This window comes from Hermetia illucens, chromosome 3 (genome assembly GCF_905115235.1).
Source record: "Hermetia illucens chromosome 3, iHerIll2.2.curated.20191125, whole genome shotgun sequence".
NCBI lineage: Eukaryota > Metazoa > Arthropoda > Insecta > Diptera > Stratiomyidae > Hermetia > Hermetia illucens.
In genome coordinates this window covers 88,442,603-88,458,270 of record NC_051851.1, presented here as the reverse complement: position 1 = coordinate 88,458,270, position 15,668 = coordinate 88,442,603, and the positions used below count along the sequence as shown (strand labels likewise).

At 34.6% G+C, this 15,668-nt stretch overlaps 1 protein-coding gene across 2 annotated transcripts in view; it reads right to left on the bottom strand.

Moving 5' to 3' along the window:
* Positions 1–15,668, bottom strand: part of LOC119653262 (attractin-like protein 1) — a 39,091-nt gene that overhangs the window by 17,011 nt on the left and 6,412 nt on the right. The window lies entirely within an intron of this gene.

Sequence of the window (15,668 nt, the reverse complement as noted above, 5' to 3'; positions counted from 1 at the left end):
GTTGAGACAAATCTCGCTATGGGTAACATCTGTAGGTTCGCAAACCTGTGAGCAAACGGGAAACTGCCTAACAGGTAATCCTGGGTTGCACAAGGGCTTAATATTTTCTGAGTATTTGGATTTCAGATTTCGATAGTGTTGATTTATATTTTGCAAATACCACTTGTTCCCTTGATCAGTGCTAGAAAGGCTTCGGTATTTGCAAAATATAAATCAACACTAGCGCATAGGAAGAACAAGTTTTTATTATTTCACACAATTAATCGCTGGAAATACCACGTAATTACACTCAGACTTTGACAGGAGTTGGATGAATGGCATTCAGATACCCCTTTAACTCGGCACAGGCTAGTTATGATCCTTGTCCATGTCTGGATGCAGTCGACTCACCCTTCCCAGGGTAGCAGCTGAAATCCGTTAGATAGAATAGCAGAAGCACTGAGAAAAGTCAGCGGCCTAACACCCCAGCGCAAAACATGCCAAGGTTTCAATCACACACAAAGCCATTGTAATCGAAATCCAAGCTGTGTGAAATATGCTGGTGATCATGAATCTTCAAAATTTCCAAACAACTTCTCTAGCAAAATGTGTAAATTGTAAGGGCCAACACCCAGCCAACTGTAAAGTAGCGAAAGACTTAAAGCAGCTAAGATGTCAAGCACTGCTGCCGTCAAAGTTGCCTGCTCCTGAAAAACGACAAACTGAGCCACGCAAAACCAGCCCAACGCTTGATGTTAGATCCGAGAAAATACTCGCAGGTGGTAAGGTAGGGTGCCCTAACCAAAAAAAAAGACTATCCTTCCAGGCTGACTAATAGATAAACAAACTGAAAGGACGCTGGATTTCCTGGTACTTTTTCCTTCCTTAATCATGTTTTTTTTTATGATTTCCCTTTTCTCCCTTTTTGGTTTAAAACTAATCAAAATTAATCAAACATTCTAACTTTTTATTATAATAAAAATATATTTTGTGGACGAAATATAAATTTAAACCGCAGAAAACTTTAGCACTCTATTATTATCGCCAGGGAAGTCAAACGCAACCATTTAAAATAAAAAATAAATACTTAGAGGTAAAAATATTTCAATTAAAATTACCGACAAGCCTACACTGCTATTTTTTCCGCAACTGTATGCGTAATGCAATAATCGCTATACTTTTCTCTCGATTTGCGAACTTTATCTTGACGGTTCGAACCACAGTACATTTAATAAATAGTACCCACATTCAATGAACCGAACTTGCGAATGTATTGGAGAAACTTATCTGTACACATGATAGGTACTAAACCATATGTACATACTGCCAGATGTTGAGGGCCTATGATGTGTACGGATAAGCTCCCCTAACCCATTTGCAACTCCGGTCCATTGAGTGTGGGTACTGCTTGTTAGATATACTGTGGTTCGAACGAAATACTGACTCTTGCAGAGCCTGAACCCCCGCTGGCAGTGGGGGATGTGTATATATTCTCGTTCGCAGTGTTACCATTTTCTGCGCCCTACAATTTTTCTTGATATGAACGGACTGGCAGAACTTACGGCTATACTACGCAAATTGTTTTGCAGGTAGTGACGTTTTTAGCATAAATAGACACTACCTTGAAGCCGTAATTATAATGGACATATTTAAAGGCCAAAATTTCAATGAAACAAAATTAGATATCTGTCAATATACATTTTCACCCATAATGACAGAAACTTATTTGAGTGACCCTCAATTCTTACTTGCGTCTACCATTTTGCAAGAATTAATTTCGAATGACATTTCCTAGGACATTTGCTTGAAAATTTACTACACCGAATTCGGTTGGTATCCGATTTTCTATGCTTAAAGGCAACTATAGAAGGGAAGATTTTCTGACATATGTCCATGATAGGCATTCGCATTCAATTCTCATTGAGAGATTTGACATAAGAGTACGAGTTATGTATACGTCATCAGATGACAACGTAACTAAAATACTTAGTCAGATAAATTCCAACCTAAGTAATAGAAATAATACCTAGAAATTCTAAAGTAACAAAATTCATTTGCAAACTAGAAATTAGACACCTGTCTAAAGTCCAGACACAATGTCAGCATTTTTGATTTCTTCAAATTACAAAAATGCAAGCGTACACCGGTAAATTGCATCAGCATAATTAGAATATATAAAGCACGTAAACGTAACACTCGCCCCATTGAAGTTGTACTCTCATAAGCCGAAACTCTGTCCGAGCCTTTTTTAAATAAACTATAATTTGTCCACAAATTGTTTAGTTCTTTTTTTTGTTCGATGCACCCGCTCGCTACGAAACTGGCGCAGTCGGTAATTCTCTAGTTAATTAATAAAGTGTCGCGATAGTGGAATCATAAATCCATAGTGAATACAATTTGTAATTGAGTGATCTAATAAAATTGATATAATTGGTTAAAGCCGAAAAGGATAATACCAACTCAAATCAAACAAATTGTGTATCGCAACAACGGTAATTAAATAGAACCAAACTCATGTTTCAGCCGACAAAGGCATGAAACATTGAGTAATTAATTAATTTTGGATCAGAGAAACCAATATTAAGCCTAAAAGGTTACTTCAAACTCTTGCAGAGGCTGGCAAGGGATCTGACCAGAAATAAAAAAAAAAATTAATAATATATAATATAAAACAAGTGAGTGCAAAACTAACTGAACAAAAGGAAGTGAAAATTTTAAGCCGAATTTGGTCAACAACAAAAAGGTAATAGAAAGTAATACTACTCTTAGTTACCACAGTGGAGCGTTGTAGTAGAAAAGAAAAAAGGGAGGAAAGTTTCATTAATAGGAGACAGATTAGGAAACAAACAGAAATGGAGGAACATATTCTACAACTCCAATTCCAACTTCAAGAAAGGGAACGTCAATTGAACCAGTTAGCTTTAGCGTTGCAACAGGCATCTAATCTAACACAACCGTCAAATTCGTTCGATGACCATACCTTAAGGGAGATAAAATTAATGAACTCATTCACGGGAGTAGGTGAAGTTACTATAAACAGCTTCATTAGTAGTACAGAATACTACCTCAGTAAAATAACCAGTCAGGAGAAAAAACAGTTGGCTACAAGAACTATCTTCTACGAGAAAATCCTAGGAGAAGCAAAAAACGCAGTCATCAATATTCCAGAAACCGACAACTGGGAGCTAATAAAAAAACAATTAAAGTTACGTTATCGTCCAGAAATCGAACCATTCGAAATCTACCGACAAATTAATAATCTAAGAGCAAATTCTGTTAGCGAATTAGTTGAGAAAGCTCAGAAAATAAAATATAAAACTGATGAGCTTATTATATATTACAAAGATGATACATATATTGACTTAGGGAATGTGAATTCACTATTAGTGAATACAATCAAAGAAATATGTCAAGGTGTATTATTAGATAAAATATATGTGGAAAATGATTTTGATACAATTATAAACATAATGAGATCAAGACGTTTTGAGAATGAGTGTATAAGACCAGAATTTCGAAAATTTAAACCAAATAATTCATATCAAAAAGAAAGTAGAAACAAACATAATAGTCCAAATTCACAGACTACAAATCATGACAAACATGATAATTCAGGACATTACAAACACAAACATTACGACAGAAGAAATAACGACAACGAAAAAAGGGAGGAAAACAATTCGGATAGTCACAATAACTCAAATTCAAATAACTATCAAAATAGAAGTGGAAATTTTAGGTCGAATAATTTTAATAATTCAGGGCAAGTTAGGTCAAATATTAGATCAGGTCAAACAAGGAGATCAAATAGACAATTAGCCACGGAACCCATGGAAGTTGACAATGTTCAACACAACCATGAGAGCAAAAATGAAACCAATCAAAACTCAATTTCAAACAATAATCTCACTGAACAAATTACAAATGAAATTAATAGTAACAGTGAAGATTTTTTTTGGAATTAGCCTCGGATGATTTACCACTCATACAAATCACAATAAATAAAGAAAAATACATTGCATTAATAGACACAGGATCGTCTTTCAGTATAATTAATGACGAAATCCAAAATTTCAAAACAGTAAAAATAAACCCTTTACATTTTTCCACAGTTACGGGGAAAGATGTAATCAATTTCGAAATACATACACCAGCCCCTATTGAACTAAATCCGCCACCTGGTGCAATGATTAGGTGGAAAGCCAAACGGCTTATTAACAGAAAATACCAATTTATAATAGGTATGGATCTTCTCAGTAAACTCGATTCAATTATTAACTTAGAAGAAAATACCATTACTTTAAATAATCAAACAATTAACTTTTTGAATAAACCATATTCAGAAAAACAAATATATACATTAGAGGGAATCAGCGGTAGTTATTTAGAACGCCTTAAATTAAATCACCTTAATACCGAAGAATACAACAAGTTGGTGGAAATTCTAAACAAATTTAACAAGTTATTCTTTAAAGAAGGAGATAAACTTACGAGTACACCATCAATTTTACACGAAATAAAAACTACAACAAATGCGCAAATTAATTCTAAACTTTATCGTTACCCACCCAAGCACGAGGAGGAGGTACGAAAACAGATTGCCGACATGGAGTCACAGGGCATAATATGTAAGAGTAAGTCGAGATACTCCAGTCCATTAATAGTTATACCGAAAAAAGCGGATAACTCGGGAACAAAAAAGTTCCGTATAGTAGTTGATTACCGGAAACTAAATGAAGTCACTATAGATGACAAGTTTCCGCTACCAAATATCGACTCTATACTTGACAAATTGGGCAGGGCTCAGTATTTCTCGACACTCGACCTAGCTAAAGGATATCACCAAATCCTCATAAAAAAGGAGGATAGGGAGAAAACAGCATTTGTTACTCCCCATGGTCTATATGAATTCATTAGAATGCCTTTTGGTCTGAAGAATGCTCCAGCGACATTCCAAAGACTAATGAATCATATTTTAAGAGATTTCATTAACAAAACCTGTGTGGTTTACCTTGATGATATATTAATTTTTAGTACGTCTCTTCAAGAACACATCAAAACACTTTCCGATATTTTTAAAACCCTAGAAACACACCAATTAAAAATTCAGATTGATAAATGCAATTTTATGCAAAAGGAGACTGATTTTTTGGGTCATGTTATCACAAAAGACGGGCTTAAACCGAATCCAGACAAAATCAAAATAATTGAACAAATCACTTTACCAAAAACAGAAAAACAAATCAAAAGTTTTTTGGGACTAACTGGATATTACAGAAAATTTATACGAGACTATGCAAAAATAGCTCAACCCATGACCAAATATCTACGTAAAAATATCAAAATAAATATCCATGATCCCAATTATATAGATGCTTTCGAGAAATTGAAAACTCTTATTAGCTCTCACCCTATTTTACGATTCCCAAACTTTCATAAACCCTTTCAATTAACGACAGATGCTTCAAACTATGCGATAGGCGCTGTCTTATCACAAGAGGGCCACCCTATTTGCTTTGCTTCTCGAACTCTAAATTGTCATGAAAGAAATTATTCAGCAACTGACAAAGAGTTTCTCGCCATCATTTGGTCGGTGAATTACTTTCGACCATATCTGTATGGTAATAGATTCAAAATCCTGACAGATCACCAACCGGTAAAATACCTTCATGCAAAATATAGAGGGAAAGATCTGTCACCACGACATCAAAGATGGTTATTGAAACTAGGAGAGTATCAATTTGACATTGAATACCTCAAAGGCAAAGAGAATAAAGTTGCAGATTTTTTGAGTCGAATAGAACAACCAAACGGAAGTGATCAGCAATCGGTCAAAACAGACAATCAAACACATTCATATTGAAAATTAAATATTATGTGTAACATGGAAGATAATGATGATGTTACAATGGCTACTGTTCACTCTGCAGAAGAGGAATTGTTAGATCATATCCCGATAAAAGAGGACATTGTAAACAAGTTCAAAACTCAAATCATTTTAACTAATGATAAAACACATGAGTTTGAAGTGAAACACAAAAGAAGAATCATATATATCTCAGAAAATGATTTTACTAATTTGAGTGATATTTTAAGGAGATACATAAAAAAAGGAAAAACAGCAATTTATTCTGAAATATCTGACCAGAAGTATAATATAGTTCAACAAAAGTTAAGAGAGATGTTTTCCAACGATGAAACCATTAAATTCATAAGATGTTCACACAGAGCTCGTGACATTGACACTGAAACAGAAGCGGTCAAAGAAATTTCATTTTACCATGTACGTGAAAGTATGCATTCAGGTATACAGGAAACTTTCAACTCCATTAGGTACAAAATTTTCTATCCAAATCTTCTCAAATTAATTCAGATCGTTATTAATCAATGTGAGGTATGTCAAGCAGTAAAATATGACAGGAAACCAATTAAACCAAAGTTCCAAACCTCAGAAACCGCAACAGATATTAACCAAATAATTCATGTTGATATCTTCACAATTATGAAGCATGACTTTTTAACTATTATAGATAAATTTTCTAAATTTGGCTCGGCGTACTTTTTGCCAGACAAATGTCACATAACAATAATAGAAACCTTAGAGGAGCATTTCACCAAAATTAGTAAACCCAAAAAAATAGTAGGAGGGAATGAATTGAATACAATTCATATAAAAAATTTTTTACAAACGGAAGACGTTACCTTACATGTAACAAAACCACATAGCCACACCGGAAATGCCGATGTAGAGCGATTTCATAATACAATAGTATCAAAATTTAGAACCCTCGCATTAAATAAATCAAAAATTTCACCTAAACAGATAATACAAAGAGTGATTCGAAATTACAACGAAAGATTTCATTCAACAATCAAATGTACACCAACAGAAGTCCAAACTAGAACAGTAAATTTAGAAACGGTCAGGGAAAATATTGAGAAAACTAAAAAGAAATACTTACGGAAACTTAATGAAAAACGCGAAGATTATTGTGAAACAAGAACGACTGGTTATATTAAAAATTATAAGGCAGTCAGACATAAAGAACAGCCTAGATACAGAAAATCAAAATTGGACAACGTTCACTTAACGAACATCAGAAAAAAACCGAAATTTGCAGATTACGATGACAACATTGAACCTTTCGTTACTGAAGAACAAATCTTAAATGCAGAAAAAATAGCTAATAATGGTCCATTAGACGAAGTGCTTATGGAAAAATTTAACTTACGCTTAACTAGACAAGATATTAAAACCTTGCTAGGAAACTCGTGGTTAAATGACCAAATTATAAACTTGTACTTAAATTTGTTAATGGAACGAAGTGAACAAGGGAGTTTGCCGAAAGTATACGCGATGAATACGTTTTTCATCCCACGTCTGTTAGAATTAGGATACAATGGAGTCGGTAGATGGACACGAAAAGTCGATATTTTTTCCTACGATTTCATATTAGTCCCAGTACACGTAAACCAGGTTCATTGGTGTATCGCAATCATTAATCCCAAAGATAAAATTATAAATTATTATGATCCTATGGGAAACCCAAATAGCAAAATTCTAGAAGCGCTAGAAAGTTATTTGAAAGAAGAATCGATGGACAAACAAAAGCAACCTTTGGATACGTCAAAATTTATAAAAGAAAATATAGTGAATGGTCCACGTCAAACAAACAATTATGACTGTGGGGTATTCAGTTGTATATTCGCTGAACAAACCACAAGAAATATCCAAACAAATTTTTCACAAGAAGACATCCCTAAATATAGGAGAAGGATGCTTGTAGAGATATTACAAGGCAAACTAATTGGGTAAAATACTTTTAGAATTGCTATTGTTTACTTACACAAATTTAAAAGCCTAATTTGTAATACCAGATACAAAAGCAGATAACTTAAAATAAAATGCCTTACAGGTGATGACGATGTACTCCTACTACATATTATTAACATTACTTGCAAAACTGGCCACAGCAACATTAACTGTGCAACCAATAATAACGAACAATGGATATTCAATTATAAACATGGGACAAACCGAGATTATACAAGACACAAAAACAATACTACACGTTATCAACATAGAAGAACTTAGACAAACAATAAATACAGTAGATCAAAATATAATAAAACTAAAACTTGCACAAGATCCTTTGATTAGCAAAGAACTAGCAAATATATATGCCAAATTAAATTCATTAGAACCAAAATTCAGAGAAAAACGGGGATTATTGAACATAGTAGGAACAACTCAAAAATGGTTATTTGGAACCATGAATGATGAGGATAGACAAGAAATTTCAGAACATTTGAAAATCATAGAAAAAAATGAAGAATCAGCAACAAAAAACCTCAACAAACAAATAGAAATCAACTCCCATTTCTCAGAAACTATAAATCATTTAAAAACCGTAATAGAAGCAGATAGAAATCAAATCAGTAAAACATATGAGCAAGTTACAAATAATGAGAGACACATAATCCTCCAGCAACTCAAAATTGACCAAACTATTAAATTAGAAATATTAAAGGATAAATTGAACCAAATAATGGACAGTTTAGCATTAGCCAAACATGGCATAATCCACCCTAGTTTACTTACCGCCACCGAGTTGACACAGACAGAAATGGACTTTTACAAACTAAAAAACCTAAAGACAGGACTTTTCAAATTGAACAAAGAATCGCTCATTCTAGCAATAAAAATTCCAAACGTCTATAAATTAGTTGATATCAAACTAATTACGGCAATGCCAAATAAAAATCACTCAGAAATCCATCTAGATAATCAGTATATATTAGAAATAAACGGAACAAAATTCGAATACACTGAAAGTATTCAATATGAAAAAGAATTGAAAAAAATTAATAATTGTATTACTAAAAACAATTGTGAATTAGTTGAAAATAAAGTAGTAGAAATCAAGAAATTAGATGAAAGTACTATCATTTGTAAAAATCTTAAAAATCAAGAAATACTTAACTATTGTGACGATAGAAAACTGATATTAAACGGAAATTATCTAATAGTAATAAACAATTGTACTATCAAAATTTTGGATGAAACATTTAGCAATAAAGACATGCAATTTGTAGATAGATTTTTCTACATGGATGAAAAAATTCATAATTTTACCGAGAAAATTAATTTTGAAAAGATTGTATTAAAAAAGGTCGAAAACCTAGAACAAATTAAAATGTTAAAATTCCATAATACTGTGAACTCTGTCACTGGATCTGTTGTTATTGTTATTTTAATTGTTATCATAATTGTCATATTTACCATTTGTCAAAAAAGCAAAAACATGGCAGTTTACATTAAAAATGTTAAAAAGAAAAGTGTAAAACCAGATAGAATTCAGGAGAATTCTCTTTGTAAGGGCGGAGAAGTTATGTATACGTCATCAGATGACAACGTAACTAAAATACTTAGTCAGATAAATTCCAACCTAAGTAATAGAAATAATACCTAGAAATTCTAAAGTAACAAAATTCATTTGCAAACTAGAAATTAGACACCTGTCTAAAGTCCAGACACAATGTCAGCATTTTTGATTTCTTCAAATTACAAAAATGCAAGCGTACACCGGTAAATTGCATCAGCATAATTAGAATATATAAAGCACGTAAACGTAACACTCGCCCCATTGAAGTTGTACTCTCATAAGCCGAAACTCTGTCCGAGCCTTTTTTAAATAAACTATAATTTGTCCACAAATTGTTTAGTTCTTTTTTTTGTTCGATGCACCCGCTCGCTACGAAACTTACGTTACTACCTATGCCTATAACTTGGAAGATAGTGATATTCTCAAATCAATCGAAGTTCAACATTTCGCGCTCCGAAGGAATGCAGTATTGGCGCCGATGGATCTAAGCACTCAGTCAGCAGAATGATTTAGGGGTACTTGCTCGCTGTCATCGAACTCAATTGGTATCATTTTTTCTTAATCCTCTTAACAAACGTCCGTAATTGCATTTTGTGTATTTTTAATAGTTAGGTTTCATGGTTGTCGTAACCTGGCCACATTCCGGATGTTAGTTCAACCGCGAACGCTTGGAATATAATGCAGCGAAAACAATTCAACCAATTTGGAGGAGTTGGCCACAATAATCGAAAAGGTTTGTTCCGAAGGCATTTCATCAGAAGTTTTGAAGGATTTAGTCAGTTCAATGCAACGTTAAGTTTTCGCGGCCATAAAAGCGAGAGATGGTTCTACAAAATATTGAGAAAGGCTTTTTATATGTATTAGCATTAGCATTTTGAAGGTCAAAAGTCAAAACTTTTAAAATAATTTAATACAAACAAACTTTGATAAAGTGTTGCAAAATATCTTTTTATCAACATGTGCAAATCTTACACCAAAAATTGTGTAATTTTGTTGTTTGCAGATGATTTACGAATTTTCAGGTAAACAATTTTAAGCGTAATAACTAGCGTTTCGAATCCTTGCCTTGCTTCTTAAATGTTTGTGTAAAATATTATAAAATGGCTATATGTGAGAAATGGAATAAAACAGCTGAGATGCATAAGTGTAGAAAACACTTATTATTGTAGAACTTTGTGCACGTATCATTGAAGAACGTTGTATACTGTAACAAAACTTTAGGGCTGTAAACTAGACCTTTTCCGCGTCGAATTGATGTACCAGGTTTGATTGGCATTGCTACACACTTTTCAAGATCATTCAGGCAATTAACAAAATCTTCCTTTTCTCTCGTCATCTGGTCTTATTCCAACACATTCTATGTTTTATATATATTCCAATAATCAATTCATATATTGTATAAATATGAGGTTTCACTGGGTACTGTTCTAATTTCAGTAAACATTTATGATTTCTGCATCTCGTTGGTTACCTAGGACAGCTAGATTTAAAACTAAGTGCTTTTGCTTCAATTGGGAGCGGTAATCTTTTGTAGTTTATACAATTTAGTAAATGCCTTTTATAGGAAACTTTAAATTATTTCCATTATGTTTCGCTATTGTTTTTTCTATAGTTCCATTTATGATCACTATCAACCGATGCAACATGCTATATTTAGATCGAAATCGAAATAGAAGTAGGGAATAAGATTATTTTCTTCTTTAAATTTCATTAGATAAGTTTTGATTAGTAGTCCAAAGATTTCCGAGATAAGATAAGAATCATAATTACAGAATTGTGACATTACCAGCATTTTTTTTACAACTTGTTACGTTAACATGTGATGGAGACCTTGCTTGACAAAATGAAGGTTATATCCTAATTAATAATGAGTAGTCAAAGTTGATCTGAACCTTACAAAACAGAAACTGTAGAGAACTTTTCGAGTTTACACGGCCGAAAATACAACGGGATTAGCATCAAAAACTTCACCTTCACCTCTTTGGAAACACTAAAGAGTTTCAATTATAGATATCTTTTCGATGTGTGCGGAGTACGACTATGTACCTGAGTGTGTAGGGTGGGGGAAGACAGCCTTTGGGCATTTAGACCCCAGCTATCTACTATTCCAGATCTGTTTATGTACCGGAGGATTTTCGTTACTTCTCGATACAAAAACCTGTAACGCGGCTGCTGACGACTATATCGTCATTGCGGACGATCTTAATGGTCATGTGGATGAAAAGGCAAACGGCAACCGGTGACACAGGGGAAAAGGATTTGGACCACACAATAAGAGTGGCGAGCGTATAGTCAATTCTACGGACACTCATGACTTTGTACTTGTGGACAACATGATTCAACAAACGATTGTCTGATCTTCCTACATTTTACAATGAGAACAGTAAAACGCAAAAAGAAAAATAGTCCAGGAAAGTGTTCCAATTACCATGCAATCCGGTTGCTGTCCCATATCATGACGATTTTCAAACGCATTCTTAACAGTTATATTTGTGACATCGTTCAGATAACCGTGAGCCAAGCAGGGTTTGCCAAGAACTGCGAAACTACTGACACAACACACATCTGTTCGGTTACTCAGAGAAAAATACCGTGAGAAGCATCACCCTTGTTATACTGCTTTTGGATCTAGAGAAGACATTTGACCGTGTGCCACACAAACTCATTTGGTATGATCTGCATCTGCAACACCTAGTACCAGAACCAGAACTTATGCGCTGGGTTAAATTGTTTTACCACGATCCAAGAAGTTAAATGTGACGGGCATATCAAAGCCGTTTCGTGTCTCTGTCGGTGAGGAGGAGGAACCGGCCTCTCAGCACTCCACTTTGTTCTTGTTATGGAGACTGTCACATGGGACATCCAACTACTAGCGCCCTATATAGTGTTTTACGTAGATGATGTTTTCCAAGCCTCCTATAACAAAGTAAATTTAGAGCAATTTGTGAACAAAACCTCAATAAAACAGATTTTTTGACGGCAGGTCCTAACGAAACAGGTATTATCATTGTCAGTGACAGTGACCTACCCAGAACTGAGTCATTTAAATACCTTAAATCAAAGCTATCAGCCAATGGAAAACTGGCGTCCTTTGTGATTGACGTATCCATGAATGTCTCAAATCCTAAATTTCTCGTAGTGTCATTCATCTTGTTGCCCTCTATGGTTCTGATTGTTGGCCGACTATAAAAGACAATGAACGTGGCGTAACACCTCTTGAACACATCCTAAATGAGGGTATCCGCGATTGATACGGGGTTGAAACATGGGGGATTCACTTACCAACGAAATTGACGGGAAACGACCAAAAGGCCGACCGAAACAACAGTGGCTTAATACGCTGGATGGCGATTTGAAAGTCTCACAACTTCATCAGGAAATTCACAGAGCGAAATGGCGCAATCGATCAAGATGAACCGACCCCGTTTCTGAATGGGACAAACACCGAAGAAGAAGTTGCCCAACTAGTGAATTATGGCCAGTCAGAGTCTCCACAATACTTTTCGCATGCATGGGGGGAGGTTTGTTCCCAGTTTTCCTAGTGCTTGATAGTAGCATGCGCCAATGCTACTGACACTTAAATTGCTGGTATAGAGTTCAAACGAATTCTATATTCCTGAATGTTTTTTTTGGGTAATCAATGGGCTCCTTAACGCCTTCAAAGCTTCTTAGCTGTCGTTTCACATTCAAACAGATTAATGGAGACTCGAGAATCAGAGGGTATTACAAGAACTGTACCCAGTTCTTCTGATATGCTCTGTGCGCCTAACCTCCGCTGTTTCTTCAAACGAATTAATCTATAGGCCGTTCTCATAAATATCTAACTGTTGTTTATTGAGTAGCGCATTTAGGACTACATATTCCTAGACATACAGTTCTTTGTAGCGAGGTTAGCTTACAGTGAAAACGCTTTTACCTTACCCATCAAATAGGCCTAATCAGTCTCCATGTCAAGGCTAAGATCCATCTGCATAGTTCATATTCTGTAACAGCTCATTTTATCTTCGCTTCTACGATATCACAAAGGAGGGCAGAGGGGCCCACTGCCAAAAGCTTTTTCAATGTCCACGAACAACCCCATCGCGTAGATGGCTTTCCAAACTGTGTCCTCTACCTTGGAAGCCGAGAAATAAAGAACAGACTTACAGGACTTTCCATGCGGATGAGTGTTCCATTTAGTTGTGATCTTAGTGCCTCTCGCGAGTGTGACGCTCAACTAGTCTTTCAAGACATTTCATGTTAAAATAATTTGCCTAAAGATCTTTGGTTTTGGACAGTAATCCTCTTTAAGCATGACTAACATAATCTTCTGCCAAGAAGTGAGCACAACTATGGATAACTGGTTATTTACGGAGTTTAAGCGGGGATTTTTTTTATATCCACGAGTAGTATGACATTATCATGATCGCCTTTCTTAGGTTCAACAGAAGGATATTTGTGACTTTCGCAGAAAATTGGTATCACCCCTACTTTTTCCACTTGTTTGTTAGTAGATTTTAAACATTATCATAGGTTAAATGTGACCTAGAAAACCAATTCAATCATCAAAATATGTACGTTCATATATGCATGAAAAGTACATGAACCCAAACTCAAAAAATCTGCTGAAATTTAAAGTATTGATAATTGACAAGGAATAGAGAATTGTATAAGAATAGGGCGAATGATTGGTTATAACATTTAATTACAGATGGCTTAACATACAATACAATACTCACAACATTGATCATGCTCGAATTAGTCACGATTTTTATTTAATCTTGCAAGTAATCTTTATCACACAGAACGCGATTTGTCGCGGCGATCGGCAATATGACATTGTCAGACACAACGCGATATCTTATGAGCGATCCAGTATGATGACTACTTTCTAAAGAGTAGCTTTAGTAGCATGGAATGTTTCTTATAAATTTTGAGTACAAATAATTAAATAAAATTAAAGGAGTTGACAAGACAATTTGCTTTTCTGACTAAGAATTTGGTGAAAAACTGTATTTGTTTTTTTTTTTCAACAAATTCTCAGCCAAAGGAAATAATGTTCTCAACCCGTATAATTTTATCTAAACTTTCGCTAACTAACCGCTAAATGCCTATATTAATTATTAATTTTACGGGCCTAGGATAAACTTAAGATATGGGAATGGAGAGTATTTCGGAGCCTAGATGTCATATAGAGGTATCATTATGATTTTTCCGGTGGGTAGTTTCTGAGAATGGCCCCTTAATTTAAGAGACCCTTTTATGACCCCTTTACTCCCCTGTTTCGCAATCGGCACCAAAACTAAGACCTGATTTGGAAACTACTGATCGAGACCTTCCATTTGATACCTCATATGACTATATTCGAAAAAACTTTACACCCCTCTTTTGCATGTGTGGGGACCCCCCTTTAAGTTCCAAAAATTTCGTGTCATTTGGTACAATGGTTTCTGAGAAAAGTGGATGGACAAATATAAATTAAACTGATTTGTATGATTTTTTTCCTTTTAATAAAACCTTAAAAAAGATAATGTTGGGTACATGAGATAAACAGGACAGAAGAATACTTGAAAAATACCATCGTCTCAGTTGTGACCTGTTATCACACGAAGATAGTTTTTTCTAGTATTTCCATTTGTCTTGAGAAGTTTTCGAAGAATTGCATCATCTATTATAACATAGCATTGAAAAGTGCACAATGAATTGAAGAAAACCGATGGAAACCAGGGAATAATTAATAATTTGTTTAAGGCAAATTATGGAAAAATAATTTATAAACAATTTTTTAAACATATTTCTAAGATTTTACTAATTTATCATAGAAATTAAAAACAATATAAATATCTTCTTTTCTATTAACACCTCGTTCACCAATTCTGTAAATTCGTTCGAACAGATCGCTGATTGCTGCGATCTGGAGTGAATCGCTGCAATGAAATGTGACCAAGAAAACTGTTTCGGATTTGATGGACGAATCGTGGAAGAAAAATACAACCACATCATGCAAAACCCACACTGAAGTAATATACGTAATGACAAGAATTGGAAATGGCAGATTAGCGAAGATTGCAGGAAGAATTACATTTTCTTTCAACAGGACAGTGATCCGAAGCACTCAACAAACTCAATCATGACTCTAGAAATGAAGAATAAAATTGTTAGGTCGGCTTTTCCAATCTTCAAATAGAAACTATATTGAATACATCTTGAATGCATTAAAAAGGCCGGTCACAGGCAAGTCGAGGGCACTAATCGAATTGTGACCAAAGGGGCTGGGTGCATGGATTGTAATACCGCAGGAAACTTGTGAAAACCTAGTTTCTA